General features: G+C 37.5%; 1 protein-coding gene across 2 annotated transcripts in view; it reads left to right on the top strand.

Annotated features, from left to right (window-relative positions):
* TSC22D1 (TSC22 domain family member 1) overlaps window positions 1-18,495 on the top strand; it is a 133,052-nt gene that overhangs the window by 91,767 nt on the left and 22,790 nt on the right. Inside the window, exon 1 of one of the 2 annotated variants that reach the window (XM_042923307.1) lies at window positions 2,439-2,528. The exons of the other annotated variant lie outside the window; for it this stretch is intronic. The gene's annotated coding sequence lies outside the window, so the exon portion shown is untranslated. Of the gene's footprint in view, window positions 1-2,438; window positions 2,529-18,495 lie in introns of those variants that run through there. 2 annotated transcript variants of the gene reach the window in all.

The raw sequence follows: 18,495 nt of genomic DNA on the forward strand, positions 1-18,495 counted from the left end.
ATAGAGAAATCATAAAATCATAAAATTTGACTCATAATTAACTATGATTTTAAAAATAAAGATTGGCTTCAAGTGTAAGATATTTATTTTTGATAATCCAAGGGTCAGATCATGCAGTCTATGAATAATCCTCACCATTTTTTTAAAAATAGAGCACATTATTTCTGTTTTTGTATATTGGCACCATTTATTAGATGATAATTAACAAAAGGAAGAGAACTATTTTATTTTTCTAAGTGTACTGCAAACCACAAGTATTTTTTTTATTTTTTGACTGATTCAGAATGAACTACTCTTTTGTCATAATTCTGATGTATTTTTTTCTTGGAAATAACTTACATGAGTTCTACAGTTTGTCTATAGTTAAAGCACAGTGTTAAATAGACTTTGAGTAAAAATACCTGATATACATGTGCTGTCAACAATCACATTTCAATTTATTTATTTATTTATTTTAGCAACTACATATCCCTTATAACTTAAACATTATTCGTTTAGAATATTAGTTTTAATGACTGCATAATCCGACTGTGGCAGTGGCCTCCACCTGCTAGTGTGGGGTAACTGTCCCTCTCCTAAGTATTTTTGGGGGAGTCCAAAAGAGTATCTCACATGGGTTCCCGCAGCTATCTGGTGTCAAACACATGGTATCGTTACAATTTTCTTCTCTTCTGGCCACCCGCTAAGGTTCTGTCGCGGTCACTGGGCGGCGCCACTTTGGCCGGATTGTGTTGTGGATCCTGCTCGTAGCCACTGCAGGGGCAGCTGGACTGGGTCACTGCATGACGCGTAGGGCTCGCAGGTGAAGCTGTCAACTCTGCAGATCTTGTTTGTGAGAAGACTTTTCACTGTTGGTCTAATTTTATTTCATGGCAATATAGGACTATTAGAGTTCATAGGTCTTCATCAGACTATTTCAGTAGATTGTATTTTTCTAACAGTTCTTTTAATCTGTATCTTTTAAATTACGGTTATATGCCTTTTTCGTTCCTAATATTGCTTCTCTCTGCCTTCCCTCTTTACCATCCTGGAGGTTTCACGGTTTATTTTTATAGTCTCTTCCACAGAGCCGATATTTGGCCTCGGTCTTACATGTGTGTTTCCTGTTTTAATAGCTTTTGCTGTTACTTTTATTATCTCTTTTCCTGTATTTTGGCTTACTTTGCTGGGGATCCCCCCACCCACAGTTTTCTTGATAAAGCCTTATCTCACTATTCTTTAGCCTTTATTCTAATGCTCAAGATTGTACATTTTCCCTACATGTTACTTTAGTTGCATCCTGAAGTTTTGATATATACTGTATTTGTTATTGTTCATTTTAATCTCATGATTAGAAAAGATGTCTGTGTGATGTTGACTCCTTTGTATCATATTTTTCTATTACACATTTTCCTTTATTTTCTAAAGTTTAAGCTGTCTTTAAAAAGATCGAACTGGCACATTTACTTGCATACATTTTCTGTTTCATGAAATTTATATCATTTTGCTTTTATTATTGCCATTTACCTTTTAAAAATTTATTTAAGTTTATTTATTGTAAAAGAGAGAGTGAGCAAGTTGGGGGAGGGGCAGAGAGAGAGAGAGAGGGAGGGAGAGAGAGAAAGAATCCAAAGCAGGCTCCTCACTGTCAGCACAGAGCCCCACATGGGGATCGATCCCATGAACCATCGGATCATGACCTGAGCTGAAGTCAAGAGTCAGACACTTAATCACCTGAGCCACCCAGGCACCCTTGATGTCAGTTCCCTCTACTTTGATTTTATCAGTCTTTCTCTACCTTCTGCAGTAGCATTGCAGGCTGTTCAGGAGAAAAACAAATGAACAACTGTGTGTTTCCCACCCCGACCCCACCTCTGCTCCAGTACAATGGTATTTTTATGGGACACAAATATCCTTGACACAAATTGCAGGAAGTACTTCGAGGCCTCTTGGGAAGAGGAAAGCTGTCTGACAACTCCCGTTTCTCTCTGAGTCCTTGCTATCTGCTTGTTTCAGTTTTGCTTTGCTTGTCTGCTTGATCCTCCCTCCCTCCTTCCCCCCGCCTCTCTTCCTTGTTTCCTGTCTTCATCCCTTCCTTTACCCTTTCTCTTCCTCAAGTCTTCTTCCTTCCATTCCCGAATCCTCATTATTGTTTTTTTTTTCTCCCCATACAAACATTTTCAAAAGCTGAAAAATCCCCTCCTAGATTCTTCTGCCTTTTTGGATCAAGGAGAAATGATCAATAGAGGCCATGTGCTATTGACTTGTTACAGGCTAAGAAAACCTGAAGAAAATCTCCTAAGTCCTTTTAAATCTCAGAAACCTAGCAAATCACTATATGCATAGTATTTTTGTTCTCTCTGAAGCAGTGAATCACTATACATGAATGGGGCCACTGCCCCTTTAAGTAGAAACTGCCTGGAGGGGCCCTGGAACTTTGGGACTCCCTCCTGCTGTGCTGGGGCCACAGGAGTGTCAGTTGGCCCCTGGAGAGCCACCATGGTGTGCCCATCTTGAAACTCACTCTGTAGCCTAGTGCTAGACCTGCTGTGAGTAGTAGTTGTGGAAGGAGTTGCCCCCCTGTGGTCCTCCGCAGGCTGTATTACCTTGAAAGGTGGTTGGCTCCTCAGTACCCATCCTGGAGGGTGAAATTAGGCTCAGTTCAGTCATTTGGGTCCCCACCCCCCCTTGAGACATTTTAAAAGCTATTTTTAAAAACCACTTGGAAGATTATTTGGGGATTATGAAGGGAGGAATTTTTTGCCTTCAGGTGCAAACAGAGACGAATTGTACAGAGTCCTGTTTTAGTTTATGACTTTTAAAAATGTAGTTGGGTAACAACTTTTTAATTTGTTACATTCTCCGAGTGAAGCCATCACGAGTTGACTTAAAATTGTAGATGATTTAGAATTTTATAGTGAGTTTTTCTGTCAGAAAATATTAACCTTCATTTATCTATGCTTGAAAATGATGCCAGCCATCCTTCAGGATGTTTTCAAAATAGAGGTCTTTAAATGTATGTGTAAAGCTGCCGTTGCAATGGTTCTTTTGAAATGAATTTTTGTGAGTGTTTTTTAGAGCTGGCAAGTTCTAACTTCCTGTTTTAGTGTGTATATAGATGTATATACACACATATGTGTATATATTCATAAGTATATCTATATCCCGTATGTGTATACTGTTTTTATCTACTGTTTCTGTAGCTGAAATAAACTGACTTGAATCTGGTGAAAGTACCCATCCACTTGCACAGTTCTACGTAAATGGAAGATACTTGAGAGTAGTTGGTATTAATTTTTTCAGTTAAGAAGTAATGTAGAATTACATTTTAAAAACCATTTAAATTTCAAAATAAGCTGTTAACTGGCTTAAAATTAGAGAAAATACTTCTAGGAATTTTGCAGTTAGCTTACCATCAAAAGACATAGATTATATAATTAGTTTTATTTAAAAGGAGGTGAATCAAAAGGATAATGGACAAATAAACTTTTAAGTCTTATGATTAAATCTGTAGATTCATGAATACTAACGGTTCGAAGAAAGGATACTGATTTTAGAGCTGAAATTGCAAATGGGAAGTTTTCAGCTTAGCATAAATGAAAATTCTTGAATCTTAAAGGAGAAATAAGCTTTTTTCCTAAATTAACCCTTGCATGGGATGGCAAATTTATCTAATTATTTTTAGTAAAAAATTGATTCACTTATTAATTCTAATTTATTTTGATTAATGGGTTCCTGAAACGTTTGTAAACTTTCTAACAAAGTCATCACATTATTTTAGAGCACTAAGTGGGCTAAGAGATCATTTAATATCTGATTACTAATGGTCAAATAATATTTGTTTTTATAATAATACAGATGCAGATGGAAAGATTGTTTTTTTTAAATTTTTTTTAAAGTTTATTTATTCACTCAGAGAGAAAGAGAGTGCACACAAGCAGGGGAGAGGCAGAGAGAGAGGGAGAGAGAATCCAAGCAGGCTCTGCACTGTCTGTGCAAAGCCCACTGTGGGGCTTGAACTAACACACCATGAGATCGTGACCTGAGCCAAAGTCAGATGCTTAACCGACTGGTCCACCCAGGTGCCCTGGAAAGAGTGTTTTTTAAAAAAGAAAACATTGAAAGAATTTAGATTTTAGTTGTCGACAAATAGACAGTGGGAGGTTATTGTTTAAGGTGTAATGTTTTTATAGCTGGCTTGTGATGATTTTAAAAAGACACTTCTGTGAAACCAAACAGAACTTATGATTCACAAATAAATATCCCACTGAAATTAATGGTTAGTTGAAATTATTTTGGCTATAAAGGATACATTTCACCTCAGTTACAGCATTATGTAATCTTATTTGCCTACCTTTTTTGTGATATTAACTGCCTTCCTTATGATTGGCTTTAAAAGTAACTTAATACTCTGTAAGTGCTCTTACATGTATTGTCTCATTTTGATCCTTGGCATGACTTGTGAGGGAGGTAAGGCAAGTCTTTTTATCCTTATTTTACAAGTGAAGAAATTGAAGTCAAGAGGTAGCTGCTTAAGGAGAATAGGTCCCAGTCTTTTAGCTCCTGAGTTTATACTTTTTTATATATGTTTAGTACATGTAAAGTATGCTCAATAAATACTTGTTGGATGAATTAGCATAAATAGTTTTCATCATAAAAGCAATAGATATTCATTAAAGATTTAACTAGAAATCTTTTTTTTTTTAACTGGAAATCTTTTTAATAAACTGAGATCATATTTTATTGGTAATTTAAAATCTGATCATAGACTTGGTCTGAAGCAAGAAGGTTTTCTAAAGAAGTTTATGTCCAATTTTAGGGACGTGTAGGGAGAAAATTAAGAAAAGCTGTTTATTTTATCAAGAAAGCTAAAAGGGGAAAAGGAGTAAAGGAAGGGCTGTGATAGAACTTTAAAAGGGGGCGCTTTTGTCAAAACAATGGAATTTAAAGCAAATGGACTTGCAAATATTTGTTTCTTGAATTTTCTTTAATCTTCTATCTTTCTGAGTTTACTTACAGAATTTATAGGTAATACTGATATCTTTGTTTCTCCTGTAGCCATTTGGTGGATTATTCGGACTTGTGGACAGAAAAGATAAAACATGGTGGAAATATTTATTTGCTTAATATTTGATAGTTTCACTATCCCTGATAAAACTTGTTGTTTTTTAACTTCTTTTATTAATGCTAATTTCAGCTCTTGTATTATAAGACTTTATACTACAAACACTTAGCAAAGCTGCCTAGTTAAATGTGGAGCTTATTTGGAGAATGATTTTGAACATGGAAGGAAGGGGCAAAAATAGATAACCTCAAAACAAAGTTAGCTGCCTTTGTTCCCAAATTCCATTATACTTTCTACATACTTATCTTGAAATACTTAGCAGTAGACCATCTCTTTGTGTCTCTCTTACTAAAATACAGATTTTTTGAGGGTATAGATTATGACTTTATGTTTTTTGTCAGGTAAGAATGAAACCAGGTATTTTTTGAATGGATGAGAAGAGAAAAATCAGATATGCCAGTGGTTATGAGTATCTGAGGGGTTAATACCAGCATGCACGGCAAAAAAAATCCTGCTTTATATGAAAAAAGAGGAGGTTGTGAGATAAAAGAGATGACCAGCATCTGTCAAAGAAGTGAATTCAAATGATGCTGTTTGCAGATCACAAAAATGGCAGTAGTTGCCCTTGGCTCTTCCCTGAAAGTTTCAACGGTATAAATGCTGTCTAGAGTCATCGTTAACAGAAAAAAAAATTAGCCAAAAGATCTGATTATCTTTTCAGAAACATTTAGCAGATACTCTATTTTTATCAATGTAAATGTCTATTCTGTTGGGTATGGTGGTGGGGAACTGAAGCAGGCAGGTCCTGCCACTCATGGCAGGTTACGTGTCCTCTAAGCCTCTTACCTTATTGGTAAGCTGAGGATAATAATAGTACTTCCTTCACAAGGTTAACATGAGGATTATTAAATAGGATAGATCAGGTAAAGTACATAGCACACATTTACAGGAAGCTGTCAGTAAAATGTTAGTTATTACAATAAGCAACACTCAACAGTTTTTGACCTACGTAAATAGAATTTCATCTGATTCAACCTAATATTCCTGTCATGTTTTTCTGTAATTTGTGTTCAGATTTTCACAGAATAAACTTCCAACCCTTTATATGTCAAAAGAGACTAGTTTTCACTTAATAGTTTTCTGAAAGGATGAATTATTTTAGATGGTGCTCTGAAAATGTCAGTGGTCCCACATTTTTATCCACTATTTTAAAACTAACCTTATTTATGTCAACATGATGTTAAGAAACTTAATTCTTTATTTGCACTCATTGAGGAGCCTGAACAATTTAAGAATTATATATGTACTAAAGGTACTGGAGAAATTTACTACATATATTTTGACTTCATAGTTTAAAGTTGATCAAACAATGCTGTGTCCGTGGCGGTAAAAATTTTGCAGTTCCATCTATATAACATGATGGTTTTTAACTACCAAAAAAGAAAAGCATGATCCATAATTGCTACAAAATATTTGCTGAGAATTCTAAGTGTTCACGATTGCATTTCTACTTCTTATACATACTTGAAGAGAGAATTTAGTTTTGACCTTAGAAACAATTTCTTTAAGTCAAACATTGACAATTTAATAAATTTCAATATATTTCAGGGAACATTAAATCAATATTTAAGATTTAAAAATAATTGTTGTATTATTTTGGTTAACGTTTTTTGAAATAAGCACATTAAAAAAAATCAAAATTTGTTTTCAAGTACAAAGTGGTGAAGTGCTTTTGAATGGGTACCACAAGGTGGCAGGATTGCATTTTTGTAGATTCTTTTTGCTTTGATGTACTGCAAACCCTTGGTTATCTAACATCAGAAGTTTTCCATGTGACTAACTATTAAGCATTTTATATACCAAAACTTTTAAACTTTAACTTTTCTGGTGGAAAACTTTCTAAACTACATTCCATGCTTTCCTGAATTCGTAAGCAGAAGAATAAAATGTAGCCTTTATCAGTGAGCCATTTGAATTCCAGTTATTGGATGGTGTTAAGATGAAGTGATAGCTAAAGGTGGTGTGGAGGAGATGCGGACTGGTCCCAGCAGAGACTGGATTTTGTGCTCTGAAAAGCTGCGCCTGACGTCAGCTTGCTTTTGGCTTCTCAGCGTTTTTCCTATTAAAGTGAAATGAATCATGTCAAGTGCGAGACCCTGGCGTGGTAAAACATGATTGTTTTGTGCAAAATTAAATAGCAAATGAAGGCAGACATTGCCTTCTTCCAGGGGGGGTTGTAACAGGTTGTTTGAGAAAAGGAAAATAAACAGCGAGGCCTTAAAAATTTGTCATCAATGGCCCCACTGGCAAAGGTAGCCCCAGACAGTGAGGAATAGGATTCTGTAGTTATGAGCGATATTAAAAACCAATGTAACTGCTTGTGTAGCAACTTTAAGAAATTTTTCTTATAATTTAGACTCTGACCTGTATATAATTTTTACGAATGAGGTAACATTGATTACAGAAGATGTGTCTAGGCATCGGTGCATTTCCCTGGTAACTCTTCTTTTTTTCTGATCTAGTTATTGGAGAGCTCTTCCAAGGCAGTTTGTGTCTTTGTTGGTGATACAATAAGCACTGGGTAAAATCTTCAATCCCTTGGACTTCTCAGTTCCTTTCTGGATGCTGCTTTTTGCCAGAGGCTTTCTCTCCCCTCCCGTGTACTTCCAGGTCTGGAGTTGTTCTGTGAGTCTGTTACAAAAGACTGGACTATGGAGAGGTTTTCTTCTGGATTTCTTTCCTTCATTAATTATTTGCATATTTTTTGAATCTTTTAAAAGAGATTACATAGAGAATTCCTTGGATTAAATATCAGAACGAATTACTTGGACCTCACATAAGCACTAAGAAAGCAGTAGCTGAGCTCTACTGAGTAAGGGGAAAGGAAGAGAACGTGGTCTCTAATAACAGCCCTGTGTTTCTCTGACTCTCTCAAATGTTCATCCACCTGCCTGCCCCGTTTCCGCTCTCCAGAGTGATTATCACCTTATGGAGGGTTGTGTTTTTTGCCTTCATCTTTCATTCAGCCCTTCTGGGGTAACCAGAGACCTCTTACAAGCGCTCCAGAGAAGCCTCGGAACTGACTAATAAATTAGCTCCACCTGAAAATGGATATTAGAGCATAGACACTTGATCCTTTCTTCTCAGTTCTCCTTCGTAGTAACAACTTGTTTCTTTTTTTTTTTAAACTTATAGTAGATGAAGAAGTAGATGTATCAAGACTAAAATATATATGGTTAAATTGCCCTAGCTTGTAATTTTAGTATGTATGCATTTTCTTCCTGGCAAAGTACTGTATGTTTTTAAGTAAAAATAATCTTATTCAAGATTTGCGAACTGGTTTTGTGGATTATATAAAAGATTCATGCTTTAAGAACAGGCCGACCCCTCCCTGTGGCCTTGGGGCAGTTTTGGTGTAATTGTACACTCTGAAACTCAATTAACTCTAACTTTGAGATCACCTGAAAGATCTGGTGCAAGAGCTCAGCCAAGTTCACATCCTTCGACGTGCTCTGCAAAACGTTTACGTATTAGCAAGCAGCTCATCTGAGGCTGTACCAAGTTTGAACATTTAACGGTAAGATAGTTTGAATCTCACTAAAGGGATTTAAAGAATTAGCGCACAATTTAAGTATTTTTCTCATCCTAAATGTGGTTTTCAGATCTATTTAATTCTTGTTTTGATGAAGGAATTTGGGCTTTAAAAATAAGGCATTATGGTTTAATTTTTTAAAAAAGAAGTTCGAGTTGGTTAAGGGGCAGTTGGTTGCTGACCAGGAATGCCAAGCTAAAGGGTGGGGTTTTATCCTATAGGTACTGTGTAATCATTAGAAGACTCCTAAGCGAATGGGTGATGGGCTAGAAAGGAAAGAAAATTTTAAGAAATTAGCCTGGAAGGCAGTATACAGGATGAATTTGTTTGGATCTGGCTGAATAGAGATTGGAGCCAGGTTAACCAGATGATATGGCAATAATCTGGAAGTCTTAACGATATGGGTCCGGATTAGGATGATGGCAGTAGGAATAGAAAAAGAAAAGGCAGACATATTATCAGGGAAGAATTGATAAGACAGCAAATTGCTAAGTGTGTTCAAGAAGAAACTGTTATATAAAATTTCTATTTTTGTCAAAGGCAGAAGTCTTAGACATAAGCCCATCTTCTACGGGAAAACTATTTCTGTACATTTAGCATATTGCAAATTCTTCATAATAAAGGAGATAATGCTACTTGATTTAGAGCCCAACAATGCAAGATACTGTTGATTTTGAGCCTGATTTTGTAGCATGATACGGCTAAAAAAAGACTTTGAGAGATTATGGTGTAGTGCTTCTCAAATCCTGGCAGCCTCAAAATCACGTGGTTTGTTGGGGGTGGGCTAAGTGTTCTAGGGGCTGCAGAATGTTGTGGGTAGGAGCACAGACTATATGTAGGTCTGCAGGCTTTGAACCTGGATCCACCCTTTGCCATGGACAAGTTATTTCACTTCTCTGCCCCAGTTACCCATTAGGGTCGTTGCAGGAAATCAGAGGAAACATACAAAGTGCTTAACAGACTGCCTGACACCCTGGAAATGCTGACTAGATGGCAGCAACTATTGGTATTTGCTGGGTATATATCATTTCCTGCCTCTGGAGATTCTAGTCCACACCTGTGACATTGGACTCAGGGATCTGTATTTTCATAATATCCCTTCCTGTGACTGATCACCAGGTGTGAGAACTTGTTGCAACTTGCTTTTCTACCTCCATATAATAGGACTGGATTTAAACCACTCTGTGCATTTTTTTTATCCTTTATTTTGACATTCCAAACATGGCCATGTTTGTAAATGGTATGTGTTACTATTGTAGCATGCTCTATCAGGAACTCCTTTTGAATAGTTGACCTAAATCCCCCTGGAAATTCCTCCGTGCCTCCCCCTACCCCCGTTTCTCCCCACTTTGTCGCCCCAGTGGAGTTGAGGCTCCTAGCCCTTATGTTCCAGCCCTATGCGCTGCCTCTCCCAGAGATGGAGATCAGCGCTCCTTGGTCTTGGACTTCACACTCCAGCTCTGCTTATTCCCCATCCTGCCTGTGCTCTCAGACAAATCTGTATACATTGTATTGGGGAAAACTAGTATGGTTAAAAACATACAGTACCTTGCTAGTCTTATTGACTAATTACAATTGCAGAGTTTTTAAATGCATAAATTATATCAGGTTTTTGTTTTTTTAAGTTCTTCTTAAGACCTATTCTCCAATCCTTTGATTATTGCTGGTTTAGTGGTTCTTAGCCCTGGCTTCACATTGAATTCACCTGGGGAACTTTTAAAACCTAGCGGGACTGAGGACTCTCACTGATCGATTAAATCAGGATGGGCCTGAATATCTGTATTTGTGAAAAGCTTCCCAATCGACTCTAAGGTTCAGCCCAGGCAGAGGAGCGCTTTTAGGCCCAACTCCCCCCAACCGTCTCACCACAGTCTGGTCAGACAAAGGAGTGCTTAAGCCTTCTGAAGTGAATATAGCTTCCAGGGTCTGGCAAAGTATTTGGGGCAGGGAAAGAGAAAGGGTCTGTAAGCCTCTTCGTGTCCACCTGTCTCTGGGCTTTAGACCTTTGTAGATGCCATTCCCAGATTGTTCAAGGCCCTCTGTTACACTGTCTCCTAGAACTGTAAAATTTTCCTTAATAGTGCAGGCATTCCTTCTATGCCATGATATGTATATTCCTAAAAAACCTCATTTTGCGTGCAAAAAATAAGACAGCTTATGGAGAAAACAGAGTTGGGGCCAACCACTCAACACTTAGGCAGCTTTGTAACCAGAGCAGGGAGGGAACAAAAAATTGATACCAGCTCAATATAGCTGGAAGCTCTCATGGTAGATCTTAAAAATACACGCAAAAAAGTAGAGTGAAATGCCAGCAATATTTTAATTAGAGCAGAGGCGGCAGGTGCTAAGATAACGCAGAAGAAATGAAGCTCTAAGCCAGTGGGGCTGTGGTGAGGCTGGTACAAGAGTCAGCTAAGCTGGCATAAGCTGAAAGCTGCACAGAGCTGGTGGGGGGAGCTCCTGGTGGAGGGCTTGCTTTTAAGTTTCATTAAATACAAATGAAAGGGCTCCTGCTGCTGCTATAGTGTGCTGAGGGTTTTTTCTTTTCTTGTGAAAGGTTGCGATTCACTGGATGTCATGGCTCCTCTTGTGTAGGAAAAACCCCTGTGAATCAACAAAATATTTGTGTTATCCTGACATCATATTTTCATTTACTAATCACTTATGCATTAATTTGCCTTCCAGAAACACATGCATGTTACAGCAAAGTGGACTATATATCACAATTTGTAATCCCAGACTGCTCTGGCACACATCTTGAGTGAGGCCTGTCTTTCCCACTAGAATGTAAGCTCCCTGAGGTCAGGGACTGTGACTGTTTCGATTTCTGGTCCTTGCAGGCATTTGCTGAATGAATGAATGACTCGGGTAGAACTTTTCTAATGAAAGTGGTGGGAGCAACTAGAGATAGGAGCATTGAGTATGCTTTTGAAAAAAATTGAACCTTGAAAGTGAATAACCTTATAGAAAGTTTGGTAAGTAGAGGAAGAAATAACCTCTGGTCCTCTTCTGTAGTCATACTCTAATACTGTTATTATTACATGGCCTTTTGAAATATATATTCTGTTAGTTCTCTATTGTAACAAATCATCCTAAAATTGAGTGGCTTAAAACAGCAGCAAACATTATCTTACTCCGTTTCTAAGGGTCAGGAATGTGGGAGAGGTTTAGCTGGACAGTTCTCACTCGGGGTCTGTCATGAGGTTACAGTCAAGATGTCAGCCATCTGAAGGCTTGGCACTGGGCTGGAGACTCCACTTCCGAGATGGCTCACTCACATGGGTGGCAAGTTGATGCTGGCTCTTGACAGGGTGCCCTTAAATCCCCTGCTATGTGGAATTCTCCATAGGGCTGCATGAGGGTCTTCATGACATGGCAGCTCGCTTCTCCCAGAGAGAATGATTGAAGAGAGAGTAAAGCAGAATCCTTGTGACTTAGTCTTAGAAATCCTACACCATCATTTGTGCAGTATTATTCTCAGGTCAGCACTATTCATTATAGGAAAGGACTTTACAAGGGTATGAAAACCAAGAGGGGTGGACGATTGGGGACCATCTTGAATGCTGGCTACTGCACATACGCATTCATGTTGATAGGTGTCATCATAGGTCATGGATAGTCTATTATCTTTTTGTTCCCTTAACATTAGATATGTATTTTCTATGTTGCTTAGTTTCTATTATTGTTTGTTGAATAATTCCCTAGTTCCCCTTGTTTCTAAACATGTGATTATAAAATATAATATACTTAATTTTTCCCAAAACTCAACTTAGCAGACATTGAGTACTCCCTGTGTACATAGATAAGCATTTTAAATTTGCCAGTGTAATCTTGCAGATATGAAAATGTAAACTATGTATATACGTATAAAATATCTCAATTATGGGTACAGTAAGCAGTATGGAAAATGACTGGTTTTTCTTTTTTTTTCTTTCGTGATTTAATCTATTCTGGCATTGTTCTCTGATAATTACTATGATTGGATTGCAGGTAAGGATTCCTGTAAACTTCTCCTTTATTATATCTTAAGAGCAAATGAATATAAATTTGCAAATATAATTTTTTTCATTAAATCCTCTAATCAAATGCCACACATTTAAGGATTTAGACGTATCTTTTAAAGGCCATTAAAAAAATTTTTTTTAATGTTTATTTATTTTTGAGAGAGAGAGACAGAGTGCAAGTGGGGGAGGTACAGAGAGAGAGAGGGAGACACAGAACTCAAAGCAGGCTCTAGGCACCAAGCTGTCAGCACAGAGCCTGATATGAGGCTTGAACTCGCAGACTCATGGACCTTGAGATCATGACCAGAGCCAAAGTCGGCCACCCAACTAACTGAGCCACCCAGGCGCTCCTTAAAGGCCATTTTGAAAGAGAGAACAGTTTTCTTTCTATAAACTTCCTAATGAAATTCAGTAGTTAATCTGAATTTATTCTCATTGACCTATTTCTGAGTTCAAGTGTATAGTGTTCTTATACATGGGCTGTTTAGCCATTGTGACTTTTAATTAGAGTTAGAAGTGCAACCAGTCTGTGAGCTGAAGTTTAGCTAGGACTACTGTTTCTATAATTCTGGGTAGACTGAAGATTAATACAGGTATGTCAGAAGCTTGAGAATATGTGAAATGACCTGAATTTGATTTATAGTTCTTAGATCATTACCACTCTTCAAAGAAATTTTCAAGGACTTTTAAAGTGAAATTCTGTAATTTTAGGAAGTCACATATAGTTTTATATCCGTTTATACTTCTTTCCTTAGGCTTATACACAGATGGTGAAGTCTTTTTTATTAGTTTGTCAAGTAAAATCGACCCCTTTGGTCTAACACTTAAGAAACTTAGGTGCAATATTTTCTTATATGATCAACTTCAGTTTTAGGATTAGTTGGAGGAAGGTTTAAAATTTTTAAGTGGATCTCTTTCCTTGAAAAGAGTGGCATGATTTAAATTATTTTTTAAGTTTCTCAAACTCTTAATAAGTAGAACATGCATTATAATTACACGTTGACTTGCTGTTTGTACATTATATATCTTATACATAAGCATTGCTTTTCAAAGATAAATAAGCAGAGTTTCTAAATACTTACAGACATATTCATCATCTTAATGGACCTGGCATTGTATTGCATTAGTTTGTTTCCTTGTTCCTTACTCTCTTCCACTCTAGTTTTATAACTTTTTAAGTTACTTTTTGCCCTTTTGGGGCTCTTAATTCTTTATATCCTCTTTTTTCATGTGGAAATGGAGGCTATATCAAATTCTTTAAACACCCGGATAAATACCATAAGTAGAGTAACTTCTAATATCTTGTATCTTATACTAGACTTTTAAATTCCATTTATCCATCTTTATATGACAAGATTTGTGTTTATTTGGCTTTTTGTGTTGTACTTGTGCTCCTTCATTTGCAGGCTTGTAAATGATCCATGGGAGTAGACGACCCATCTAACTAAAAGTAGTGTGGGCCAGCGGACATCTGGCACATTTGCTATAAGATAATCACAAAGAAGGACTCAGAAGGCTTACTGGAAACACATCATTACTACGTCCTTTTGTTGTACAAAGTCTGCTCTTATTTTCCGTAAAAGATTAAAGGAGGCCATTGTGATGTAGAGTTTACAGAGCCATATTTTCTACTAGGCAGGACCTTTCTAAAAATGCTTGTATGTGAAATAAGTGTTTGATGTTATATGACTTGACCAAAACAAGGTGCTTAGCTAAATGACAGTGATTGTTCTTGTTATTTTGCTGAAATAACATTCATGTGTATGTACGTGGGCAATCTAGGAGTCACAGTTCTGGATTATTCTTATTGTATAATGGTTGCTGTGTAATTTATATACTTATTTGTTAACAGCGATAGAATCATTTGAAATGTTGATTATATTTTGATAACTTGGCTTCCTTTAAAATCACTCCCCAACCTGCTTAACTGGTTAAGACCCTTTACCAGAATTTCTTCCTAGTCTCTGCTTTTGCCCTTTTCCTTTCAGCCTTCATGCTGTATCCAGGATCACCTTTCTGAAATCCAGAACATCTGCCTGTAGTAACGCCTTCAGGGTCTGCTCCCATCTCCTAGAGGCAGGGTTGATATTTGGCTGGTTTGCACTAGTTAGGTAAAATTGGCTGTTTATAACTGGCATCTATTCTGGTGGCCTGGAGCTCATGTGTTGTGGGGTAAATTTCAGATTCTTTAGCAGTGTTTTAAGATTTTTGGATAATTGAAGGATTTCTGGATACTTCTGCATCCATTTTCCACCATTCTATAATTATTTCAGATGTTCCTACTTCTGGGCATCTTCCACAAAGATACTTTGCCTTTCTGCCTATTTTGGACATGCTCTTAATTTTCCTTGAAATATTTTCTCTTTTTCTGGTCTAATGATGTAAGATTATTTATGAAGGATTTAATTTAAGAGAAAACCCCTTTGTAAAACCTTTCCTGACTACCCAATGCCTACAATACTCCCCCTGTCCCCTTTTGCTTGTTGACCTCTTCCTATGCTTTCTTTGGTTCTTGCAACACCTATCATACTTATTACTTCACACTTAAATTATTTCTTTAGTGACTACCTGTGCTAAGCACTGCGATAGCCCCACAGTCCAGGAAGGGTGGTAGATTTGCAAGCAATAATTACATTGCAGGGGAAAGAAATCGACTTTTTGAATGAGACAAACCTGAGTTCAAATTCCAGGTCTGCCATTTAACAGCAGTGTGACAGTGGTCAAATTAACTTTGCTGGTCTCAGTTTACTCATCTGTATATGTCATGGTAATAGAGGTGAGCTGACTATTAAACAAGATAATAAGTATGGTGCTTACTATATTGCCTAGTGCATAGTTATTCGATATGTATTTTACTAGTTGAATTCAGTTTAAAAGTTTAGTCTTGCCTTTTATTTTTCTCTTTGAATCTTAATTTGTAACAAGAAAGCAGTTTTCACCTGAAAACATTTCTCCCTTCTAGTGCTCTGTGGTAAAACTGGATAAGTTATATCACTCCTGCTAAGGAAAAACATTGTTTACCAATTTCTACCAGCTTTTTAGGAGAGGGACTATTTCACTTTTCAAAAGGAGCCCAGTGACTAGCCCAATGCCAGACACAAAATGTTTGTGAAATAAATAAGTAGTTACTGTGTAATAAATATTTGTGCAAAAAATATCTGTGGAAGGGAGCTATCATGGGAAAGAAAGACTGTCTTCCCTTCCTTGTTCTGGGCATGAGTTCACTTGATTTCTTTCTGGAACAACAGGCATACCAAAATCATGGGAAGAGAAGTCATAGAAGCTGATGGGAGTTTCCCTCCTTAGCTTTCACTTGAGAGACTCAGATGGTACAGACAGCTTTCCTGAAGGAGGCTACCAGGACTGTAACATAGTTTGGGACATTAAAAATAGGCGGGGGAAAAAAAGAGGGGATTCTCTTTAAACATATAAAACAAAAATGTTAGGACTCACTCTGTGAACAAATTCGTCATGTTACAGAGATTAAAGCAAATCTTGATTTTCCCTTTTACCGAAACAATGAAATCTTCATTGGTTCTTGGAATGATTAATTATTATGAATTTGTTCTTAGGATTATTATTATATGGTTAGGAACAAATAAAGCAAGTTGCGTAAGGTGGTTCTCACAGCTGAAACATTTTCTTTTGGATATGATCTCTAATAATACTGTTTATATCAGGCTATTTTCAAGAAATTTTCTACTTTAAAGAATAAGTAGAGACATGTGATTTGGAAAAATTTGATTTAACCCAGAGCACAAGGTCATAGCCTTCACTGCTCACCTTACTGGTGTGGGAAATGCCAGGTTCTTTGTGTTAGCTCTTCATTTTACGTAGGAAGAAATAACTTCTGGAAATTTGAATTAAAGTCCAACTCCAAAGCTCAAGATCTGATTGTTGCTCTTTAAAGTTGCACTTAAAAAGTCAATTCTAGGGGTGCCTGGGTGGCTCAGTCGGTTGAGCGTCCGACTTCAGCTCAGGTCATGATCTCACACTCCGTGAGTTCGAGCCCCGCGTCAGGCTCTGTGCTGACAGCTCAGAGCCTGGAGCCTGCTTCAGATTCTGTGTCTCCCCCTCTCTCTGCCCCTCCCCTGCTCATGCTCTGTCTCTCTCTGTCTCAAAAATAAATAAAAAAACATTAAAAAAAAAAAAGTCAATTCTAATCAGGGAGTAAATAGACTTTGAGTCTTGCAATTGCATATCTAGACCTAAACGACCAAAAATAACATCATAGATTATGTTAAGGGTTGTTTAGAAGCGACACTTTAATTGGAATTAGAAAGGGTGAGCCAGCATTATTTTGACTTTACCTCTCTTGGGCCCTATAGAATTTTGCTTTTAGGAGAATGTGGAGAATTTTTGCTGGTATCAGAATCTTAGAAACATGAGGAGGGTAAATGTGATAGAAATAGGGACTCAGAGATAATCAGAGACTTCACTAATCTGTTTAAAAAGTGAAAGTAGATCCTAGAACTTTTTCTATTTTAAAATGAAGGGACCTTGAAATCTCCAGAAACCTAATTTTGTGGGGAGACTTGGATTAAATGCATACAATTAAAATAGGTAACCTGTGTCATCAAACTGATAACTTGATCCAATATAGAGCCTTCTTCTTCAGTTTGCTTCTGAACCATTGCGGGAAATTCTGCAGTTCCCTGGTCTGTACTCTCTGCCTCTCCCGACAGCTACTCTTTGGAAATCATAGAGATGTTTGAAACTCCCAGGCCAGCCACTACTGGCACTAAGAGAAGCAGCTTCTGAAGGATTTGCAGATTTCCATGTATGGTCTTTGTATACAGATAGTGCTGTCTCTTTGGGAGGAAGGTTGTTCCCGTTCGTTTGTTTCCATTTGCTCTTCGGTCTGTCTGCTCAACAATCTTCCCGTTTCTTCTGTTTCTTTAGGGCTTGCTCCTGCTGACTTCACTAGAAGTGAAGGTTCTTCACTTGAGGTTGCTGTAGCCATAGAAGTTTCCGTTATTTTCCTGGGTTACCTTTGGTGGCTCAGGGTGGGTTATCTTTGGTTTATGCCTCTTGATCTGGAGAAATTCCATGTTCTCTCCTTTGTCTCAAAACGCCCTCTTTCCACCTTTTCCTCGAAACTTAAAAGCTCCTCTTTTGTGTGCACTGCTTGGTGTTTTTGAATCTGGGTGATTAGACATGTTTGGGATGTTGAATGCGTGCTTTTCTGTATAGAAAAATTAACATTTGCAAAAGAATAGCAAAACATAATCTTCGTAGCACAACAAATGTGGTGGCCTGACATACATGGTTTATGTTTGAGATATGTGTGTGTTTGTGTCTCTCTAGGTGGCTTGGTTCATTCAGCTGGTGCAGTTTCCTGCTTTCACTTAGTATTTCTCGAAGACATAAACATAAGCAAAACATGAAGTGTGCATTATACTCAAGTTGTTCTCTAACATATATAAATTGTTTTGGAATAAATTTGTGTTTTCCAAACAAGTTTTAAAGCAGAACAGCTTGCATTGGATAGGCTCTTTTTTTGTCTTTTGGTATTTTTTTTTTAAAGTTTATTTATTTATTTTGAGAATGAGAGAGCACGCGTGAGTGCGAGAGGGGGACATGCAGAGAGATGGAGAGGATCCCAACCAGGCTTCGTGCTGTGAGTGCGACTTGGGAGCTCGACCCCACGAATGAACTGTGGGATCATAACGTGAGGTGAAATCAAGAGTTGGACGCTTAACTGACTGAGCCACCCAGGCACCACTAGGCTCTTTTAATTAAATTTAAAAAAAAAGAGGGGTGCCTGGGTGGCTCAGTCGGTTAGACGTCCGAATTCAGCCAGGTCACGATCTTGCAGTCTGTGAGTTCGAGCCCTGCGTCGGGCTCTGGTCTGA

This window comes from Panthera leo, chromosome A1 (genome assembly GCF_018350215.1).
Source record: "Panthera leo isolate Ple1 chromosome A1, P.leo_Ple1_pat1.1, whole genome shotgun sequence".
Classification (NCBI taxonomy): domain Eukaryota; kingdom Metazoa; phylum Chordata; class Mammalia; order Carnivora; family Felidae; genus Panthera; species Panthera leo.